This window comes from Malania oleifera, unplaced genomic scaffold, assembly GCF_029873635.1.
Source record: "Malania oleifera isolate guangnan ecotype guangnan unplaced genomic scaffold, ASM2987363v1 ctg427, whole genome shotgun sequence".
Taxonomy (NCBI): Eukaryota; Viridiplantae; Streptophyta; class Magnoliopsida; order Santalales; family Ximeniaceae; genus Malania; species Malania oleifera.
In genome coordinates this window covers 16403-35694 of record NW_026651964.1, presented here as the reverse complement: position 1 = coordinate 35694, position 19292 = coordinate 16403, and the positions used below count along the sequence as shown (strand labels likewise).

The window sequence follows — 19292 nt, the reverse complement described above, 5'->3', positions numbered from 1 at the left end:
AATTGTGTATTTTGAGAGTTTTTTTTTTTTTTTTTTTTTAAAATTATTATTGAAATCAAAGAGTATTTGTGTGCAATTGAGTGTTTCCTCACTGAGTTTAAATCACAATCAGTGATTGGGTAGATTGCATCGAGACCAATCCATAGGTGAAAACCGCATCTCAAACAGAGTCCAAATGCCTTCCCATGTGCTCACACATACTAATAGCCTAGCCAAAATTGTTCAGAACGGTTTTTAGCCAGTTCAGTGTTATTTGGATCGGTTCTTTGCTTCTTAAAACCAGTTCGTGAAGGTTTTTAACCTTTTGAACACACTGGTGGCATTAGATTTGCCAAAATCCATCCTTAACATTCTATTTTTGATATATATCAAATCCGATGGTGAACGGTACTGCATAAGTGCTCATTCCAAAGCTGACAAAGGACAACTACGACAATTGGTGCATTCAAATGAGAGCCCTACTAGGTGCTCAGGATGTCATGGACATTGTTGAAGATGGGTATGAAGAAGCCCCATCAAAAGAACCCGAAGCATCTATGTTTGATGCTCAACAAATGACCCTCCACGCTGATCGGAAAAGGGATTGCAAAGGCAAGTCCATTATCTACCAGAGTGCTTGATGAGGCCACCTTCGAAATCATCACCTCCGCCAAGACATCTTAAGAAATTTGGAATACTCTCCATCGGACATGCAAAGGAGCCAATAAAGTGAAGAAGATTCGCCTCCAAACTCTACGAGGTGAATTCGAATCCTTGCAAATGAAGTCGTCTGAGTCCATTACCGAGTACTATACTCGGGTAATGGTTGTCTCGAACTAGTTGAGGAGAAATGGAGAGAATCTCACAGACATGAGGATATGTGAGAAAATTTTGCGATCTTTGGATCCAAAATTTGACTACATAGCCATCACGCTAGAAGAAACAAAAGATCTCGATACCATGTCTGTAGAAGAGCTCGAAGGATCTTTGCAAGCTCACGAGCAGAAGGTGAACAGAAGAAGTGTCAGTAAGTCACTGGAACAAATCCTACAGTCAAAACTATCTTTGATTGATGGGAGACACGAGCAAGGGGGGACATTGCACTGAGAACGAACGTGAGGTTGAGGATCTCGTGGAGAGGACATGCTACTAAATTGACTCTTGATCCTTAAATTACATTGGATTTCTTCAATTTTGCTCGTTCTAATTTTTCATTTTTTCTAGAGACACTTCAAAATAAAATTTTACCATGCGTAATTGAATCATGAGACTTGCGAAAAGATTAAAACACAATTTAAAAATTCGTGAATTTGCAATTTAATTTGTGTAATAAGATATTCAATAATATAATATACAATTTTATTAATCTTAATACGAAGAAAATGATAAATTTGATAGTTGATAATATTTAGAACATCTTTCTACGCCATTTGGAAAGTCGAAATATGTTTAGCATGATTAAATGTTGATTTGCCAAAAAGTCAAAATCCAGTCAATAAATTGTCGATTTGCCATAGATTTCTTCTAACAATTTTATTATAATAATTAATGGGAAAATAATGTCATTTATATTTTTCTTTGTCCATATCTCAATGTTAAAAATTCGAATTTAATGTTTAAAAGATACATCATTCATGGTGTATTTTTTAAAAAATTACACTTTTAATGCTCAAAATGTATACTTGTAATACATTTTGTGCAAAATACCTAATTAATAAAAACTCAATTCTACCCAGTGAGGTTGAGAGAATAAAAAAACGAGAGACCTTATTTAGGTGAATTCTTACTGTTAGACGTCCCTACTCTGGGAGTATATAATCTAGACCCGAGGGGGGGGGGGGGGTGAATAGACTCTTTTCACGGAATGCGTATTTTCTACAAAATATAATGTTTGGCAAGATATAAGTAATTATATCACAATATATGAAATATAAATCATGCACAAGACATAAATAAAAGAGTGAAAGGAGATAAAACTTAACACCAGAGATTTCACGTGGTTCGGCACTAAGGCTACGTCCATGTCTTAGCATCAAGTTAAGGATTCCACAATCCACTATGAGTACTCCTTCACTGGTGGAGCAAACCTTACAACTCGGGTACCAAACCCTACACTCGAGAACAAATCCCTATCGTGCTCACTAAGAGCCTTCACTTCGGTTCACAATGAACCTTCACCAAATAGTTCACAAAAAACCTTACATGCAACCTTACAAGAAGATGGCAATACAACACAATGCTCCTCAAATGAGCCAATATAAATTACAACTCAAACCGCACACTATTCTCTCAAGAATTGAATCAAACACAATAAGTGAGTAAGAGAGAATGGGCACATGTAATGAAAAACTAATATGCAATGTGCTAGGTTTTGTATAAAATGATGTTTTTCACTAAGAATTATCAAAGACCTTCCAAATCATGTTAATACAAGTCTAATAGTTTGTATTTATACCTCAAGAGTCAAAGTCGTTAATTAGCCATTAGGGGGAAGAAAATATATTTTATTTGGTAAACTAGCCGTTTTTTGCCCGTTGGAGCAATTTTACCCGTTGGACTCGTCGACTAGACCCTGCTCTCGTTGACCAGTCACACACCACCACTCATCGACGAATCCCTTGTTCTCGTCGATGAGTGCCCTAAATCAGAAAAAGTCATCAACATAAAAGTTGTGAGATTTTTTCTTAACTTTCTATGGACACTAAGATCATCCTTTTTGGACTTTTTTAACAAAAGTTATGCCCCAAATACTGAAAGGTGTTTAGGAATGATGATCGGTGCATAACTGAGATTTTAAACCCAACCAAGAAGCCTTTCAATCACTTAAAACATTCTTAAACAAAAGTATATGAAAAATATTAAGTCTAATAAAGTTTAATATTTGTTCAAATGAGTTTTTTCTTGAATATAAGATATATTGTTAACAAAAACACATTTGAAAAACCATTTTGATATCTTATATATTTGTATGTCCTTTATTGAAAATATATTTTACATTATTTGAACCCTTAGGACATAAGACTCGTTTTGATAAAATTGGGACTAACTATGAAGAAGTTCAAAATACTAAGATATTTGAAAATTTGTCCGTTTTAAAAACATGCTTGAGTTTAGGATTCTTTTGACAAACTCTTTGATTTTAACTTTGAAAACTATGAATTGAGTTTGTGACTTTTGGTACAATCCAATAAACTCAAGTGTCTTAGTATGCATACATTGGCACAACTCTTGTTCATAAATTATGCAGAAACAAAATGCAAGAGCTACAAAAAGTTCCTACCACACACAACCCTTATTACAAATAATTCAATGATGAAGCTTCCATCAGTTGTGCTTGGGTTCATCTGAGTACATGACCTTTTGATCTTTCCTACTTCGATCATCAACTCGGTCCAATCTTTGCCTTCGATCCAGTACTTCGTGAATGTGTCACTTGCACCTATATTAAGCATAATCTACAAAGATAGAAAATACTAGGAATGACATATAGGTTAATATCATCAAAACACATAGGTTAATATCATCAGAAGGTGGATTTCTTGAAGAACCCTCGCCACTCGTTGGGTTTTCACTATAAAAAATAAGGTTATTAGTGACGGTTTTAAACCGTCACTAATACTTACCAAACCGCGACTACTAGTATTAGTGACGTTTTTGTGAGTATTAGTGATGGTTTTCAATTAATCGCTATATCTGCCATTACTAATACTTATTAGTGACGAATTTTTCAAACTGTCACTAATAATAGAGTATTAGTAACGGATTAAAACCGTCACTAAAAACCTAAGCCCGTCACTATAGATTCTACACTGGTTCGACCAAAAATCGTCACTAAAGTCATAGTATTAGTGACGGTTTTAAATTCGTCACTAATGCTCTATTATTAGTGACAGTTTTAAAACCATCACTAATGCTCTATTATTAGTGAATATTTTAAAACCGTCACGATTGCTCTATTATTAGTGACGGTTTTAAAACCGTCACTAATGCTCTATTATTAGTAACGATTTTAAAATCGTGACTATTGCTCTATTATTAGTGGCAGTTTTAAAACTGTCACTATTGCTCTCCAGAACCGTCACTAATTCTTAAATTGAACAATTAGTAGTGAAATTAATTTTTTTCCTAATTATTAATTCCTGTAAAAATCTGTAATTAAATACATTTTCTTATACATAACATTAAACCATAATTGCAAAAAAAGATCATAAATTATTCAAAATTCTAATTCAAATTTAAATACAAATACATATATATTATACAAATTCAAATTGAAATACAAATATATTATATAAATTCAAATTTAAATACAAATACATTATACAAATTCAAATTCATATACATTTCATCTGTTCAGATAACAAAAAAAGTCAAAAGCTGCATCCGTAGTACATGACATCATGCTGACGTTGTCGCAATTGCAAATCCTACAAATTAAGAAAGTTAAAAAAATTAGTATACGTTTTTTGAAAAATTTTGACAGCATTTCTCCTGTTAATATGACATTTTTCATAGAGATATGCTCCAAACCTAGGTGTTTACTATAAACAGTTCACAATAATCTAACTAGTAATGAATTTTACGAGTGCACAGGAGCTTCATATAAATAAGCATTAAATAATGTAACATGTTCATACATCCCATAAACAACATATATCATAATATATTGGATTATCCCATAAACAACATATTTCACAGAGTAGACACAATTGGTATGAGATTCACTATAAAATGAAAATCCCAAGAAAGAGAGCTCCTCTCCAAAGAAAAGAAATAGATGATACGTGCATTGTGAAGAGTGGAAATCTTAAGAAGATGAAACATCATCTACTCCAACGATTGTAATTAGGCCAAGCATCCTCCCAAAATCAAACCCTATTGCCATTAGCTACTCTAAAATGAGTGGAAGGAAGGAACAGACAAGCAAAATGGGAAACAAATTTCTACAGACTTGCATGGGAAACGATGCCACTTCTTCTAGTGTTCCATCCATTCTTCTGAACCCTATATTACTTTTAATCTCCTTTTTTGGTAATTAACAATTAATTTTTGGTTGCACATAAATAAATACTCAAAAAACACTTGAATCCAAAAAGGTATCATGTCAGTAAAAATTGGAGAAAAATCATATATGACTATGTATTTTGTGCAAATGATGTAGGAGTAGAATTGATAAATACCATAGGATCACAAATATTATCCATATTAGGGTTATCCTTCATTTGAAAAATTTTATTTAAACTAAAAATTTACAAATTAAATGAGCATATAACTCCTCTCAAAAATCACTAATGACCTCAAATGCTAAACAAGAAAAGTAAGATATCATCCACATAAAGCACGGACAAAATAATCCAACTTTACCTTACCTCATCCCCAACCATGAAACCTACAAACAAATTCCCTTCTAAAGCTCGCCCGTAATGATTTTTTTAATGCTTCCATCATAGCCATAATGGAACAAGGAAGGAAGAAACCCCTTGTTAGAGTCCTTTGAACTCCTAAAAGAATCTCGTAGAGTCCTGTTTGCCATCATCAAGAGAATTCATCAAAATACTGACTTGAAAACATAGGAATTTTCCAACTCCAACAAAAAAGCTAAACTAAGAACCACAGTTCCAATCCAATTTTTTTAACAGTGAGACATGCCATGTAATGATTTTTACGAATCCAGGACCTTTCCCTTTTACGTTGAGAAATGCCATGTAATGATTTTAAAGCAAAAGATAATAATAATAATAATAATAATAATAATAATAATAATAATAATAATAATAATAACTCCTCGACAACTAGCTAAGCAAATGCAATCTTCATCAACTAAATCTTGATGAGACAATCATTCAAACTAGTAAATACATATCTACATCAACAATAAAATATGGCAACAAGATACACGCAAAATTATTCATTAGGAATCCATGACCTTTCACTTTTTCACTGAAATATGCCATGTAATGATTTTTTCACAAAAGATAACAACTACAACAAATAACAACACATATTAGCATAAATTGAAGAGTAGAACTGAGCAGGCAGCTGTAGAAACAGAGAAAATAAGAACCAATAACTAAATAAAATTAAAAAGTTTAAGAACAATTCCAGATAATACAGGGATAATATTCAAAACTACCAAATTGATATAGGACTATTTTAAGGGCTTGTCAAAAACATTCTTAGGTTAGAATGGGAACACAATTAATAGTTGGCATCGTTCTCAAAGAGGTAAGGACCAAAATTTTAAAATGGTAACAAAGAAAATCAAAAATATAATTTTTAATCTACTTATTGAACATTAAAAAAAAACTAACTTGGAATCTCCTCTACGCTGACCTCAGTTCCGACCAAAGAAGCCGTCAGAATGACGGACCCTGCTCTTCCCACGTGCTGATACGAACTCCATCTCCCGCTCTCCTCCCCAATTTCATTTTTTCCTACATTCAAATTCAAATGATCATCATTGAAAGAAGGCCATAAGTAAAAAGAAAAAGATCACATAATTGAAAATCATATGCACATGTATGAAAATGAAAATTGGAAGTCCGACCCTAATTAAAACGAGCTTCAACAAAAAGACTAGATTTATGAGTGAGTCGAGGACATGACACATATTTTGTAACAAACCTTTTTCCAAACTCAACCGGACTTAAGCAAATAGTGAAATACTAAATTAATATTAAAGCTACCACTAAATTACTTGAGAAACTAAATAGATAATCACTGCAATAAATATAAAACACCTTGAATAATTTTTAGAACTTAAACTTTTAATAGATCCTAAAACAAGGCAATAACAATATTCAACTAAAATAAAAACAAGAACAAAATAACAAGGCAGTAACAATGTTCAATTAAAATAAATACAAGAACAAAATAAGAAGGTAGTAACAATGTTCAATTAAAATAAAAAGAAGAAAAAAATAAGAAGCCAGTAACAATATTCAATAAAAACAAGAATAAAATAAGATAAAAGAAGAGAAAGAGTAACTCGGAGAGATAGCAATGAAGCCCGAGTGCGTGACTGGTGTGTTCTGCTCTGGTATCTGGAAGAAGCTGCTACTGGTTTTTTACCGTGGTCCTCGGGTGTTCTGGTGTGGAACGGAGTGGGTGGTTACAGTGGCTGTGTGGAACAGCTGGTGAAGGCCCTCCTGTCTGCTGGTGTCTCAGAGCTGGACTAGCCTGCTGGTGCTCTCGGTGACTGTTGCGTGGCCTGCTCTGGCTTATAAGCTGGTGTTTGCAATCGGAAGGCAGAGGGATGCCAAGGAAGGAGAGGGCAGCATCAATTGGAAGTGAAGAAGTGTGTACCTGAGGGAAGAGGTTCATCCATAGGGAAGGAGCAAAGTGAGGAGCAAAGAGACACCAAATGAGAGGAAAAGAGGGACGTACCTGCACGATAGGAGTTGACAACGGCGACAGATCGACGGTGGCCCGTGGGGCCCAATGAACAAATCGAAGGCGAGGCAAGCTGTGTGCCATCTAAGATTGAATAGAAGTTCCGCAGATTCGGAGAGAGAGAGAGAGAGAGAGAGAGTGACGGAGATGGATAGCAGGAGAGATGAGCGAGGAAGCAAATTTAAGCATGTTGTGGCGCGTTTAAGGGATTTTAGATTTTAAGCATCAGTGACGGTTTCAAAACTGTCACTAATACCACATTATTAGTGACGGTTCTCCCAAATCGTCACTAATACATTAAACTAATTTCTTTTTTATATTTTTTAAATAAAAACACTAGTAGTGATGGTTTCAGAACCGTCACTAATACCCCATTATTTGTGACGGTTTGGCAGAACCGTCACTAATACCCTAAATTAATTTTTTATATATATATTTTAAATAAAAACACTATTAAAGACGGTTTTAAAACCATCACTAATACCCCATTATTAGTGACGGTTCTCCAAAACCGTCACTAATACCCTTAACTAATTTTTTAAATATTTTTTAAATAAAAACACTAGTAGTAATACCCCATTATTAGTGACGGTTTGGGAGAACCGTCACTAATATCCTAAACTATTTTTTTCATATTTTTTTTTTAAATAAAAACGCTAATAGTGACAGTTTCAAAACCATTACTAATACCCCATTATTAGTGACGATTCTCCAAAATCGTCACTAATACCCTAAACTATTTTTTTATATATTTTTTAAATTAAAACGCTAGTAGTGACGGTTTTCAAACCGTCACTAATACCCCATTATTAGTGACAGTTCTCCAAAACCGTCACTAATATCCTTAACTAATTTTTTTTATTTATTCATGAATATTAGTAGTGACGATTAGTTAATCGTCACTAATAAGTTATTTTTAGTGACGAATTTAAAACCGTTACTAATACTTTCGTTACTAAAAACCTATTTTTTTATAGTGTTTCTTGGAGTGAGATGAGAACACCAACACCTAGGTGAAAGTTAATGAGTTGGGCAGGGCACCGATGGATGATGTGGAAGCCACCATGGACGAGCATGAGGTAGCCGAGGAACAACTAGTTGATCTGTCCTAAAGCGCTTGGATGGAATTTAGTTGGCCTTGGCGCAAATGGATCAAAGAAATCGTGCCCGTTTTGGCTCCATCGACGCTTAACTCGCTGCCATCCTTGCTAAATTAGATTACCAACAATAGCAACCCCTATTTTTGATAATAGCAAAGGGGAAGAAGATAGCTTTATTTTGAAAGAAAGTTAGGATGGGAGAATAGAATTATTATTATTATTATAATTATTATCATTATTATTTTGTAATTGGAAAACAAACTCTTATTGTCAGCTGGCTAACACTTACAGCTTTTGAACTTTGCCTCTCCTTTGCCAGCTGCTCCTTGTTTCCTCTTTCTTCTCCGAGTAGCTTTTGTTGGTCCTTCATACCTTCTTGGCAAAGTCTTGCCCCTTCTTTCAATCTTTCTGTTTCACTCTTGATCTATCTTTCTTTCTTAGTGTGAGAAATTAATTTTTCTTTCTCCATTTTCTAGTTGAGAAGCTCCTATTTATGGCCAAAGGAGGCAAGGAAGACCCTGATTGACCCTCCGTTTATTAGAATAGGCAATTGGGAGTGATTAATTGATTTATTTATTTTATTCATTAATATATTACTCTTTCTCCTATGCCCAGTCTTAGGCTCAGCTAGGCCCACTATGGGGCTACAATTTCAAAATAGCTCAACATGGGCTTTGTGCTCGTGTAGGCCCACAATAGGCCTAAAAGATACAAAACATGCCCAATATTTGGGCCTCATGATGGGCTGCCCACTAACTAGAAATTTCTCTTCTTTTTGCGTGTGTGAGACTTTAGGAGGTTGGCCAAATGATGCTCCAAGCCACGGAAGCTGTTGTTGTTGTTGTTTTTTTTTTTTTTTTCCCATGTATTCATTTTTTAATTTGATCGTAGGGTAGGAAAAAATCCATGTATGCATACCTGAATCGGACCATGTATGCATACCTGAATGACCATGCCTAGGAAAAAAAACCTTACATCAACATTAAACTAAGAATAAATATTAAAAATACAAAAAAGGAATCCTAAGGTTTTGTTAAATAAAGCTCCTAACAAAATGGAGCGTCTATATATATATATATAGGTAGTACCACTACCAACCAAGTCTCCAATTTTATTAGAATACATTAATTTCATTAATTTTTTTAATTTTGAAATTAAGAGTTGGAGGACAGAAAATGCATATGATTTTATTTTCACGTGTATAATTTAGACAAAATAGAATATTCAAAACCTAAGGGTCTGTTTAGTTTTATAAAATAATTTTTATTTTTTCATTTTAGTTTTCTAAAATTTACAAAAAGAAGAAGAAGCTAATTTTAATTTCTACGACATTTGTTTGAAATAAGTTTGGCACTATTTCTCTATGAAAATATTTTTATTTTTTGTTTTCTATTTTCAAATAATTACAAAAATGTTTCGTTATTTTTAAAATTTTAATATTTATATTAAAAATTTTTTAAATATAGCATGGAAATTTAGAACATAAGACTTTAATTTATGTGTATCATGTACAAATTTTCTTCGAAATCCACACAAATCTAAACTCAAATTCCATAATTTCAAATATTACTTTTTTTTTTAAAGAAGGGTGGTAAAATTCAAAAATTAGAAAACAAGTTGTCTATTATTTTAAAATGTGAAAATAAAAAAAAATTTATTATGCACATTTTAACAAACTCTTTGTTTTCTATCTTTCATTAATTTTTAAAAAATAGAAATAAATTAAAATTTTTAATTTTTAAAAAGACTAAAAATTGAATAAGGAAAAAAAATTTCACAACTAAAGCTTCATTTCCCAAAACACAGCTTTGAATATTTTTAAAAGTGGTCTGTGCGAAATGAACAGCAAATTGATAAATTTTTAAATTGTGTTTTAATTTTTTGGCAAGGCTCACCGTCCAATCACGCACATAGGAAAAAAAAAAAAAATTGAAATCTCATAAGAAATTAGCAACTAGTGAAAAATAAATAAAAACGAGAGCTAGCAAAATTGAAAAAAAAAAAAAAAAAAACCAAATGAAAATTGAGCATCCGTTATTATCTATTTTATGTTTATAATACCAGAGGTAGATCATCGGAGTTGATGAACGGATCTAGGTATGGCAATGGAGATGAGCAGCGCAGGCAACGGCGACGGTGAGGATGAGAGGCGACGGTGACGACAAGGATGATGACGGAGCTGCTGTGTTGTTGCTCCTACGACGGCTATTGAGTCTTCTGCGTGCGGCGGTGCTCACGACGACATCTGAGAGGCTGGTATTGGAGGTTGGTGAGCTTATGTTAGTGCTCACCACGGCACTGGTTGGTGTAGTCATGATGCTCACTGGTGTGAGGGAGGCGGTGTCGTGAGATGGTTTGCAAGGTGAAGATGGAGACATGAGATGGTGAAGCCCTCCTTGCGGGTGTGTAGTGCTGGTAGCAGTGCTACAGTGTATGAGGAATAGAAGGGATGATGATGGCGGTTGGCTGTTAGCAGGGTTGAAGGGTAGTGGCGGCTGTGGAGAGAGGTGGAGAGGGAGGAAGATGAGAGTCACAAGAGATGTTGTGGTGGTGTCGGAACGTGGGCTGCCGGCGACGCTGCGAAACTGCGAGAGATGTGTCACGCCCCAAACTCAGAAATGGGACCTAGGGGTGAAAATGTAATCTAATCTGTCCCTATATCATGTAAACCATCCACAGATACAGTACAAAGGATGAGGGTCCGACCCCGTGGGATTTTCAGGCACCCTAAACACATCTAAACACAATCATATACGCAGTAGAAAAAGGTCATTATATATGTATATGTAGTACCATACCAGAGTCTATACAAGAGTAGAAACAAGGCTCTATAAAAAACGTACAAATGGGTGCCCAAATACATCTCAAAATGGCAACCCACCAAAATACAGTTCTAGCACTTACTAAGTGCTAACCATAGTACACCGACCACTACGCTCTCGACACAAGGACGCTAGTTCCGATTACTCGAATGACCTGTAAAAATGTACGTACAGTAGGGGTGAGACACCTCTCAGTAAGGAAGAACATATGTTATATCGGTGTGTGACATTTGAGTGTTATCATGATGCAACATACACGCAGTTAAATGCAATTCCAGTACTAATTTCACAACCGTGCATACACGCACATACACATATGATCATCAATCCCGGTGTCGTCACACCCTTAAGCCCAAAGCTGGCCCACGTAAAAACATTGTTAGTCCCTAGCCAACCCTCGTAACATGGCACCACCGGCACATGGCTAGTCCTCTACTCCTATAGCATCGTACCGGTGCTAAATTGGTGGATCCACACCCTTCGGCCTGATCTGCCGGAATAGGCACACGCCCTTGAATATAGAGCCGAACACTCTGTCAATCTATGGCCAGTGATTTCATATGCCCTCGGATATAGAGCCGAACACTTTCAGTACCTGGAACAATTCGGAACCTCGTTCCTACTAGCATTTAAACCAATCACACACACATGCATGCTTATATAACCAAACAAACCATACCCATTTGGTAATCTAAAATAACGATTTTTCAAACACATACAGTTTAAACAAGTCAAGACACGATCATCCCTATAACAAAGTATAAATCAATATATACATTCAGTTTTCAACAAAACCAGGGATGCAGTCTGTCGCCCCCTTTTTCCTAAAACTTTAATCATGAAAAACCCATAGTTTTCCCCATTAGATCCCCCCAAATGAGTAGCCAAAACACACACAGGACCGTGAACCATAGTTCTATTGAATCCGATTTTAAAAATAACCGATATAAACACAATTCCCCTTACCTTTTTCTCCAAATAGCCAATCCCGAACTCTAAGGCCCCTAAACAGCGAACCGAATTCCAAAACCTACAACTAACAGTACAGAATATACTCACAACACTATTCTCTACTAAACTACTAGATCAGAATTGAAAACCGAGCCCTACCTCGTTTTTAAGTCGAAACCCAAAAATCTCCAAAACGAGATTCCGATTCGTAAAACTTGTAGAGAATCCTTCCACGATCCTCGTGGTAACTTTAGATTAACGATTCTCACAACGAACGACGAAGAAATATAGAGAGATAGAGAGTAGGGGAGTTCTAGAGAGAGAGAGAGAGATAGGATTTAGTTTTCTTAGTTGAGAAGTAAAAAGATTTTATATTTATAACCCTTTGACTCGGGCGTCTTCGTCGACGAGATGGTGCACTCGTTGACGAGGTCATATAGATAGCTTGTCGACAAGATGGTGGATTCGTCGACGAATCCTAATGTCTCCGGTTTTTTGAAATCTCTCGGCTTCTCCTCTTCGACGAAGTTTAGAGGCTATATACACATACATATACATACCCTCACTTATGGAGGAGGAATACCGTGGTTCATATACAACCGTCTCAGGAGTTCACAATACACACACTCCTGACGACTAACCTCCTATCCCAACCCAAAGTAGGATAACATACAAGTGCTCAAAACAACTGTGGATACTTCCAGCGTATTTCCATTTCCAGTTCCCAAGAAACTTCCTCAACCTCGTGGTTTCGCCACAATACCTTCACTAATGGTATCTCTTTAATACGAAGCTTCTGAACTTTACGGTCCAGAACCTGAATAGGTATCTCCTCATACGCTAAAGTATCCCAAATTTCCGACTCATCATAACTGATAACATGTGATGGATCAAGCACGTACCTGCTCAACATGGATACGTGAAACACATCGTGGACCCTCGAGAGTGCTGGGGGTAGTGCAATCCTGTAGGCTATCAGACCCACTCGCTTAAGTACCTTGAATGGTACGATATACCTCGGGCCCAGCTTGCCCTTCCTCCCAAATCTCATCACCCCTTTCATGGGAGCAATACGCATAAATTCCTTACCCCCCCCCCCACCTCGAACTCTAAATCACAGTGGCGAACATCTCCGTGACTCTTTTGTCAACTCTGAGCTGATCTTATCCTCTCCCGGATCAAACCCACCTTCTCAGATGCCTGCTGCACAAGTTCAGGTCCTAACACCTGACGTTCACCAACCCCATCCCAACATAAAGGAGATCGACACCTTCGACCGTACAAAGCCTCGGACGGTGTCATCCCGATACTAGCCTGGAAGCTGTTATTATAAGCGAACTCTACTAGTGGCATAAACTGTATCCAGCTACCACCAAAGTCTAACACACAAGCTCGCAACATATCCTCCAAGATCTATGTCGTCCTCTCTGACTGTCTATCAAGCTGGGGGTGGAACACTGTACTGAAAGTAAGCTTCGTCCCCAATGTTTCCTGCAAGCTCGTCCAAAATTGAGAAGTAAACCTCAGGTCTCGATTTGACACAATGGACATCGATACTCTGTGCATTTACACAACCTCATGCACATACATATCTGCTAGCCTACTCAGAGGATAGCCAACCTTCATCGGTATGAAATGAGCAGATTTCGTCAATCTGTCCTCGATCACCCATATAGCATTCTGGCCGTGAAGTGCTGGCCGCAATTCGATAACAAATTCCATGGAAATATGCTCCCATTTCCACACCGGAATGGGCAAAGGCTACAACGGCCTTGCCGGTCTCCGATGTTCAGCTTTCACCTGCTGACACGTCAAACACTGCTCCACGAACTGAGCAATCTGTCTTTTCATACTAGACCACTAGAAGGTCTCTTGTAAGTTTCGATACATTTTCATACTATTAGGATGTACCGTATACAAGGGACGATGCGCTTCCTCCAGAATCGTCCTTCTGATCTCATTGTCGTTTGGAACACACAACCTGGTCCCAAACCTCAATGCACCTCCCTCAGAGATGTTAAAATCTGTAACTAGTCCCTACAGTATCTTTTCCATAACCTCCGCTAACTTTGCATCACTAGCCTGTGCGGCTTTTATACGCTCAAACAAAGTCGGCTGGACCACCAAACTAGGAAGATAAGCCTGATAATCACCAATCACCAATCCACGCCAAGGCTTCTCAGATCTCGTCTGATGTGACAATAAGTTACAACCGCAGATACAGCCGCAGGTCCCGACTTCCGACTCAACGCATCAGCCATCACATTAGTTTTTCCCGGGTGATAGCTGATGGTGCAATCGTAGTCCTTAATCAACTCAAGCCACCGTCTCTGCCTCATATTCAACTCCTTATACATGAAGAAATACCTGAAGCTCTTATGGTCGGTGAAGATCTCACACTGTACCTCGTACAGATAGTGTCGCCAGATCTTTTGTGCATATACAACAGCGGCCAATTCCAGATCACGCATAGGGTAGTTCTTCTCATATTCTTTCAATTGCCGAGAAGCATACGCTACCACCTTACCCTGATGCATAAGCACACATCCCAAACCTTTCAGAGACGTGTCACTATAAATCACAAACCCACCATCCCCCGAAAGAATGGTCAGAATTGGAGCGGTAACCAGCTGGTGTTTCATCTCCTGAAAGTACTGCTCGTAATCACTAGTCCACTCAAACTGCACTCCCTTCCTGGTCAATTGAGTCAAAGGTCCAGACAGTTTAGAAAACCCTCCACGAACCGATAATAGTAACCTGCCAGTCCTAGAAAACTGCGAACATCTTGTACATTCTTCGGCCTTACCCAGTCGACCACAACTTCAATCTTGCTAGAATCAATTGATATACCATCACCAGTAACCACATGGCCTAAGAAAATTATCTGACTTAACCTGAATTCACACTTCTTCAATTTAGCATACAACTTCTTCTCCCGCAGAGTCTGTAATACTAACCTCAAATGGTCCTCATGCTCTTCCGAACTCCTCAAGTATACTAGAATATTGTCAATAAATACCACCACAAATCGATCCAAGTACTCATGGAAAACCTTGTTCATCAAATCCATGAACATCGCCAGAGCATTCGTCAACCCAAAAGGCCTGACTAGAAACTCGTAGTAGTCATATCTTGTTCGGAAAGCAATCTTCGCCACATCCTCCGATCTGGCCCTCATATGATGATATCCTAACCATAAGTCGATCTTTGAAAAGACCTGCATCCCCTGCAATTGGTCAAAGAGATCATCTATACAAGGTAAAGGATAGCGATTCTTCACAGTTACCTTTAGGGGTGAGCATAATTCGGGGAAAATCGAATTAACCGACTGAAATTGGTCGGTTTGGTTCGGTTAAAAAATTTGGTTCGGTCGGTTTGGTTATGTTTTCCAATATTTCGGTTAATCGGGTTTCAGTTCGGTTAATGCAAAATATTAATTCAATTAATCGATTAACCGATTAACCGATTTACGAATTAATTAAATTTTAAATATAAATTAGTAAATTAAAATCCGATTTCACTCATTCCCTCTCATACTCTCAGTCTCACACTCTCACAGTCTCACTGCTCTCAGTCTTAGAAGTCAGAACTCGTAAGGCCCTCACTGCCTTTCTCTCGCTTACCCGAGCTCGATCCTCTGCACCACCAGGCACCATCTTCACGCGATGCCTTCATCTGTGTCCATCGCCATCGCCGTCGTCGGCCATCATCACCAGCATAGTTATTGCTCTCTGAAGTCTGAAGCCATCGCTGTCGCCTTTCTCTCGCTCACCCAAGCTCGGTCCTCTGCACCACCAGGCACCATCTTCACACGATGCCTTCGTCTGTGTCCATCGCCATCATCGTCGCCGTCGCCGGCCATCATCACCAACATAGTCACTGCTCTCTGAAGTCGAAAGCCCTCACTGAGTCACTGCCTCTCTCTCGCTCACCTGAGCTCATTGCTCCGCACCACCATCTTCACGATGTCATCACCTGCACCCATTGCCATCGCCATCGCCACTGGACAGCCATCGTCACCAGCACACAAGCTCCCTCTCATTCTCATTTTTCTTCTCTCGTGCACAGACCAGCTCTCTGAGAACCACCCTCGACTCCTCATCATCATCAGCGTCAAGCTCAACCGAGCTCAATCGTCTCCCCCCGACTCCTTCCTGACTTCTCCCTTCCCTTGTTCTAGATTCACCTTCCTGATTCCCCCTTCCCTCATTTCTCGGTTAAATTAGGTTAACTGAATTACCCGAAAAATAAATTCGGTCAGGTTCGTTTCGATGAGGCCCAATGGTTCGGTTGGTTCGGTTAACACTATTCTTTAACCAAAAATTTTGGTTAATTCGGTTAATTAACCAAATTTGGTCAAACTGACCGTTTGCTCACCCCTAGTTACCTTGTTAATCTCATGGTAATCAATGCACATCCGCATCGACCTGTCCTTCTTCTTCACAAACAACACTAGAGCTCCCTAGGGTGAAACACTAGGTCAAATGAAACCCTTGTCCAGTAATTCTTGCAACTGCTCCTTCAACTCTCAAAGTTCTATTGGAATCATCTGGTACGGAGCTTTAGAGATCGGTGCCTTACCAGGCAGCAACTCTATCGCAAACTCCACCTCACGATCCAAAGGTAAACTAGGTAAATCATCTGGAAAAACATCCAAGAACTCGCTGACTACTCGAATATCCCTGAGTCTCAACTCATCCTGCGGCGGTTCCTCCACACAAGCTAGGTACCCTTGACATCTGTTCAAGAGTAGCCTCTTCGCCTGCAATGCTAATATAATCTGTGGTGCCGGATGCACATATGATCCCACAAATTCATACTCCTGCTCCCCAAGAGGTCTGAAAACTACTACCTTCCTACGACAGTCGATCACAGCATAATTGGAGAATAACCAATCCATCCCCAGTGTAACATCGAACCCCGACATGTCATATACAACAAGATTCGCCGGTAGCAACTTCCCTTGAATTACTAATGGACAATTTACCAACATCTTCGCACAGTAAGATACACTCCCAGATGGCGTAGTAACAGATAACACCTCGTTCATGACTTGGGTCTCAACCCCACACCGTCCAACAATATTCACAGATATAAAGGAATGGGTTGTACCCGAATCAAACAAAATAGAAGCCTTATTTGAAAGCAATAATAAGGTACCTGTCACTGCGTTCCCTGCATGCTCAGCGTCCGCTGGAGTAAGAGAGTATACTCTGGTAGGAGCTGTAATCGTTTGAACTGTTCCTCGAGGTATTTGATTGCTCCCTTGGTTCACACTAGATGCAGACACGTCTCGCTTCGGTGCACGAAAATCACGAAACATGTGACTTGGCCGGCCACAGTTATAACAGTTACCCCCAAATGATCGGCACTCACCCTCATGCTATTTGTGGCATTTGGTACAATAACCACTAGTCTGTCTCATCTAAGAATCCTGGCGCTCAGCATTCTGGTGATAACCCGAGCCCTTGTTCCTCTTCTTCCACGATCCCTAACGAGATCCTGTCTGAGAACCAGAAGGTATTGTCCTCTTCCTCGATTCCTAATCCACCTCGTCCTCTCGGATACTAGTCTCAATCACCGTGGCTTTATCCATCAACATCGAGAACTCGAGGATCTGAAGCATACCCACCAATCTACGGATATCCTTCCTCAGACCCTTCTCGAACCTCCAAGTCTTCTCATACACACTCAAGATCAAACACGGCGCAAACTGGGACAACTCTATGTACCGAGTCGTATGCCCCTGTACCGTTATACTCCTTTGAATCAGAGTAGAAAACTTATTCGCCTTCGCATCACATATAGAAGCCGGGAAGTATCTATCAAAGAACACCTCCTTAAAACATCTCCACGTCATCTCCTCAGGATCGGATCTCTGCTTCTCCAGTAGACTCACCGCAGTCCACCATCGACTCGCCTCCCCAGATAGTTGGAAGGTAGCATAGAGGACTCGTTGCCTATCCGTGCACTGTCGGACCTCCAAGATCCTCTTAGTCTTCTCCACCCAATCCTCTGCTATCGTTGGGTTAGGTCCTCCAAAGAACGTCGAAGGATGCATGCATGTGAACCTTTCAATGGTGCACCCCGCAGCAATAGGAGAGCGCTCGCTTCTCCTCACACTCCGCCCGATCTCTTGTAACACCTGCCTCGTCAAACCTCGAGGCACTCGCAGTCTATTCGGAGCCACTTCCCAAGTTATTATCCTTGAACTCCATTCTGTAACATAATAGGACTCTATCAGTATCCCTACAATACATACAGTTAACACAATGATCTACTACTAATCGTGTTAACTATTCCCTTCCACGTGTAGGTCTGTCCTATCACACCGACATGAAAATCATCAATGATCTACCCTGTTTTTACTGGAATTGTCATCCCAGAAAAAACACAGAATACCGTTGAAAAATTCTGGTCTAGCAACCGAACAACCCTCAACCAACTCTACCCATATCCAACATCCTATACTCTAGTATGTACTCACAGCCAAGCCTAACCAAGTCTACAAAATCTAACAACCTGGTTAGCTCTGATACCATGCTGTCACGCCGCAAATCCAGAAATGGGACCCAAGGGTGAAAATGTAATCTAATCTGTCCATGTATCATGCAAACCATCCACAGATACAGTACAAAGGATGAGGGTCCGACCCCGTGGGGTTTCCAGGCACCCTAAACACATCCAAACACAACCATATATGCAGCGGAAAAAGGTCATTCTATATGTATATACATGTAGCACCATACTAGAGTCTATATAAGAGCAGAAACAAGGCTCTATAAAAAACGTACAAACGGGTGCCCAAATACATCTCAAAATGACAACCCACCAAAATACAGTCTTCGCACTTACCCAAGCACTAATTGCAATACACCGGCCACTAAGATCCTCACACAAGGACGTTAGTTCCAGTTACTCGAAGGACTTGTAAAAATGTACGTATATAAGGGGTGAGACACCTCTCAGTAAGGAAGAAACAGGTTATATCAGTGTGTGACATTTAAGTGTTATCATGATGCAACATACACGCAGTTAAATGCAGTTC

General features: G+C 38.6%; 1 long non-coding RNA gene across 1 annotated transcript in view; it reads right to left on the bottom strand.

Annotated features, from left to right (window-relative positions):
• Positions 1-4244: 4244 nt before the first annotated feature.
• LOC131147182 (uncharacterized) overlaps positions 4245-19292 on the bottom strand; it is a 28515-nt gene continuing 13467 nt past the window's right edge. Inside the window, exons 3-5 of the long non-coding RNA XR_009134644.1 lie at positions 6291-6413; positions 5349-5501; positions 4245-4406 (exon numbers count right to left, since the gene is read on the bottom strand). This is a non-coding gene — a long non-coding RNA (uncharacterized LOC131147182). The remainder of the gene's footprint in view (positions 4407-5348; positions 5502-6290; positions 6414-19292) is intronic.